Raw genomic sequence first — 4,974 nt, 5'->3', positions numbered from 1 at the left:
TTTGGTGGCCTAAGTGAAATTGAGTCATATATCCATTCACCTTAGTGAGTGCCAGGCTGAGCAGGAAGCATCCAGGCCTGAAGAAGCTGGTGGAAAGGAGAAGAAGAAGTCCCTTGGGCCTTGAAGGGTGTGACAAAGAGGTTAACTTCTTATTTCCTCTTTTTTCACCCTTACATGTTTGTTGTTTATCTCCTGGTTTTGAACAGCTAGCCAGCATCCAGATGGTTCCAACACATCCAACCACACTCAAACATTCATTCTAGAACTCATTCTAGAGTGAAGTTAGTGCAGGCCCATTTTTCTCTATCCTCCGCCAAGCCACTTGCCCCCTTTCGCATCCGGACTTGGCCAAATTTTGACTAGGTTCGGAGCGCCGGCCTGTTTCATTTTCTATTTTATTTTGGCTTTCAAGTATTCCTTAAAAATCCTAAAAATTCATCTTCTACCTACTGATATTTTTATTATATTTTAAATTTCTTTGTTTATAGTTTTATTAGTTATTTATCTTCATAGGCAGTAAACCTAGTTCTAAAATTCATAAAGAATTATAATTAAAGCACAAATTCATGAGGAAAAACCCTTGCTCCCTGTGGATCGACCCTTACTCTGCCTGCGCTAATAAGGTTATTATAATTTTTTGTTGTTTTAATTCGGATAAACCAACGACACTAATTAATGAAGTTAAATCATCACTAATTACCTCTAAAATCTGAATTATCATGTAGAAGCTAGGAGATCCTTAGAAACATGACTCCTAATATCTCTAGCATGAGTTTGTAACACTTAGGATATGTACAATTCGGTGGGCTTTATTCATTTCGCATGACGTGCCCATGACTCTACATTGCTCTGCTTAGAGGGATGTTTGAGTTTAGGCTCATTATAACAAAAATTCCAACTTCATGTACCCTAGCTGGAAGAGCAACACTTCATTCCACTTGAAAAAATTAAATCTACTAAACATGGGAACTCTAATACCAATGTGCTTTGGATAAAATGATGAATTGAGCATAAATTTATAATAAATATTAAACATCAGACATTGTAACTCCATGTAGGTTGATGAAAGCAATACCTCATTGTTGAATTTAATATGGACCTAGTGAGTTATGGACAAAAAAGTAAAATCATAGTACCGTATGGTACTTTATACTTTACATGTAATGCACATCCTCAACATTCCCCCATGGTAATGCAAAATTAATGGTCCCACATAGTTTAGTACATATGAACCTCCGTCATGAACATGTAAGGTTGAAAGACATTATATGTATATATAATCAACTTTTTGTAATTTACCAAATAAACTACTCTGATATGCTGGCAGTTGGGAGGCAGCCCAAATCATCTTGATTAGATACTGAAATAATATAGCATTTTAATTTCCCAATAAAACATGTTCAAATATAAAAGTTAAGCTAGAAGTAAAATTCAACATGAAGAAACCAACATAAAAATTAATGAATTCGAAGATCACAACATATTTAAATCATTGGGCCTATTTTTCTCAATATATAAGTAACTGGGATTTTTTTTCCTGATTTGAACAACACCAAGATCAAGCTCTCTATTGGATATAGGCCAAGTTTGTGAAGTGGTTTTTATGGTTATCAAGCTGTTGGCCTGTGGCCAATTTGCAGCTAAGCTCCCTTGGCAAGCCCCACTTTATGGTGGCTACTTAAGGTCTGGACTTAGTGGACCATGCTCAGAGGTTGTCCAATTGGGTCTCCCAAGCACTGATTCCAAAGGGGCCATTCACACAAGCCTTTCTTAAGGGCCATGTTGAGTGATGGCCCAACTCGCCTGCCCAAGCGCTGGTCACTAAGGAACTCAATGCTTAGCAAGCTGCGTTAAGCAAGGGCCCAATCTGGCAGCCCTAACAGTGGTTGCTATGGGGCCACACACTGTAGACTGCACTTAGCTATGGCCTCTTTTGTCAGCCCAAGCATTAGACCCACTTAACGCGTCACACTAAGTTAATTGCCCCAAATGACACTTTACTGGGCCAGCTAAGCAATGGTCCCAATGGGTCACACTCTGAGGCCATGATGTAGACAACTCCCTTAGCAGGTCTCGCTCAAGTAGCAGCCCTATTAGACTGCACTCAAGAGGAAGCCTACAAGTTTTTAAGTAAATGACCAAACTGAAATGCAGGGGCTAGAATGGGGGGGGGAGACCTGTAGGAAACCTTAAAATGCTACCACATGTTGACAATGCTATGATACAAATTGATAAAGATAGGAGCATACCTGCAGGATCCATGATAGCAGAATAAGGCCACCTAGTTCCTTAGATCATCTCTAATGGCATTGGAATGGACCCAACAACACCGTAACTCATTTTATCGCCGAGGGAGCTGGAAGGCCAGGTAAGCAACTTAAAAATAAGATGCTGGGGGCCCTAATGTGTTCTTATTTTATTGGGTACAAAATAGAACACCCCCTTCACATTACCTCTAATGTGCAGTTTTCCACCATGTTCAAGATAGTCATACCCATACGCTGAGCAAGTCAACAAGGTAAGCATCCAGAAAGAGAGGTTGAGAAAGAGAAGAGGGATAGAGAGAGACCAAGAGAGAGCCATAGAAGGAGAGATAGAGAATGAGAAGAGGGATAGAGATAGAGAAAGAGAGAGCCATAGAAGGAAATATTGAGAAAGAGGAGAGGGATAGAGAAAGACCAAGAGAGAGCCAGAGATGGAGAATCAAATTAAGAGAAGAGGGTTAGAGAGAGAGAGCAAGAGCGAGCTAGAGAAGGAGAAACCAAGAAAGAGAAGAGAGAGGGAGAGAGAGGGAGAGAAAGAGAGAGGGATGGAGAGAAAGAGAGAGGGAGGGAGAGAAAGAGAGAGGGAGAGAGAGAGGGAGAGAAAGAGAGAGGGAGAGAGAGGGATGGAGAGAGAGAGGGAGAGTGATGCCGGACGACGGTAGTGTCATCGTCTGGAAGGGTATCAAGATGATACTCTGATACCAATTTGATGCAGGATGACGGCAGTGTCATCGCCCGTGCAGGTATCAAGACGATGCTCTGATACCAATTCGATGCCGGACGTCGTCTAGGATGTCGTCCAGTTGGTACCGGGTCGGTGCTTGGGTACCGAGATAGTGTTGTCAGACATTGATGGCGTCGTCGTCGGACGGATAAAACCCTACATGGGTATGTAACTACGATGCATTGAATGCATCCTACATGTCGTACCTGCAGGCCCCCGACTCGATGGAGGTGCCGAGCTTTGAGCTCTAAAGGGGTCGCCAGGTAATAGCGACGGTGGCCTCTCGAGCCTCGTCGGAGGGGAGGAAGGCAATTACAGCGCCGAACGGAGTCAATCCATAGGGGCCTGGACTATAACAAACGGGCTCATCTGTACCGGTAAAGACACTCAACTGTTATAGTAGTTTTCTCAGTTTTCCTTTCTCTCACCTATCTAGCCCGAGCGCGGTAGAGTCAACCAAAAATACACTGCAAGGGGTAATTTAACGAGTGGCGGAGAGAGAGGATTTACCTCGTCGGCATGGACTCGTGTGCAGATTCATCGTCGACGATGGCAATTAACGCATGTAGTGAGTGGAGAGGAGCCGGAGAGGATCAGCGGCTCAACTGGCAATCTGGTGCAGGAGCGGTAGAGGGAGCGGAGTCGAGGAGATGAGAGCGGTAGTGGTCACGACTCAAGCCAACATCTGAGTTTAGTCAGCGCAGCTCTTGTGGTAGTGCAGCGTGGACAAGATCGGCAGCAACGGTTTGTAGAGCGGCAGCAGGAGGCTCGCCCGCACAATAGAATGCCCGACAGGTAGGCTGACGACTGTCGGTGGTGTAGACGGCTGATCGAATAAGTGGAGACTTGAATCAAACATCTGGCGGGGTTGGGTACCACGAGTAGTGGATCCTGTTGAACCAAGCTGCCAACATCGTCAGGGATATGCGTCTGATGTGGAAACATCCTGCGGGAGGGCGTGCGACTGGAGGTCGGGGATCTGCTCCAACAGGAATCAACACTTTGATGTTGAGACGCCGGTCTCCCAGGTGCGCATACATCGCATCTGGTGGAAGGCGGCGACTGCCATAGCCATGCAAGGGTGATTGGATGGGGGGGGGATTCGATCTGCGATGCGAGACAACCGTCGGACAACCAACCGAGTCGAATTCAGTCCGGAAATTGCCTCGAGAGCTGACCGAGGAGCTTGCCCAACCAGTTTTGTGCCACCGTGTTGTGCAGGGTGTAACGGCGGGCCGAGCGATGGTCAGCTAAACCTCACCGACTTGCACTCGCTGTCAAGCTCGTCAGGTGCTCGACGCCAGCATTTGCCAAGCGGGGAAGGTCAGCAGCCTCTGCGACTTGGGGGTGGAAAGGCTTGCGAACAGGTAGGCTTCCCCCTCCTTTCCTTCTCGTTCTTCCTCTTCTCCTTCTCCCCTCTCTTTCTTTCTCCCAAAGGGTGAGACCAAGAACATGATAAACACAACTAATGATCAAGGACCCCTCCCAACATGATGACAAAGATACACAGACAAAATGACGGACGTGTCACGATGCGAAGAAGGCGACTCGACGAGTCTGAAAAACACGAGACACAAATAACAAAGAAGACGAGAAATCAAAACACCATAAAACGAGCATAATTAACCCAGCAGTCGACGATGATGGCAGCGGCGCGGATGACGCCTTTGACAGGTCAAGATGGTGTTCGCCATCTCAGAGAGAGAGGGAGGGAGGGAGGGAGGGGGAGAGAGGGAGGGAGGAAGGGACGGAGAGAGAGAGAGAGGAGGGACGGAGGGAGAGAGAGAGGGAGGGAGGATGGAGAGAGAGAGAGAGAGGAGGGAGAGGAGAGAGAGGAGAGAGAGAGAGAGAGAGAGAGAGAGAGAGAGAGAGAGAGAGAGAGAGAGAGAGAGAGAGAGAGAGAGAGAGAGAGAGAGAGAGAGAGAGAGAGAGAGAGAGAGAGAGAGAGAGAGAGAGAGAGAGAGAGAGAGAGAGAGAGAGAGAGAG

At 46.2% G+C, this 4,974-nt stretch overlaps 1 long non-coding RNA gene across 1 annotated transcript; it reads right to left on the bottom strand.

Moving 5' to 3' along the window:
* Window positions 1-1,122: 1,122 nt before the first annotated feature.
* Window positions 1,123-4,706, bottom strand: LOC144711472 (uncharacterized). The gene is made up of 2 exons (XR_013583560.1): window positions 3,499-4,706; window positions 1,123-1,360 (listed from the first exon to the last, which is right to left on the bottom strand). It is a non-coding gene; the product is annotated as an uncharacterized LOC144711472 (long non-coding RNA).
* Between the last annotated feature and the right edge of the window lie 268 nt (window positions 4,707-4,974).

Source organism: Wolffia australiana, chromosome 13 (assembly GCF_029677425.1).
Source record: "Wolffia australiana isolate 7733 chromosome 13, ASM2967742v1".
Classification (NCBI taxonomy): domain Eukaryota; kingdom Viridiplantae; phylum Streptophyta; class Magnoliopsida; order Alismatales; family Araceae; genus Wolffia; species Wolffia australiana.
Note: the sequence above shows the minus strand (reverse complement) of the source record. Positions and strands in the feature narration are given on the sequence as shown.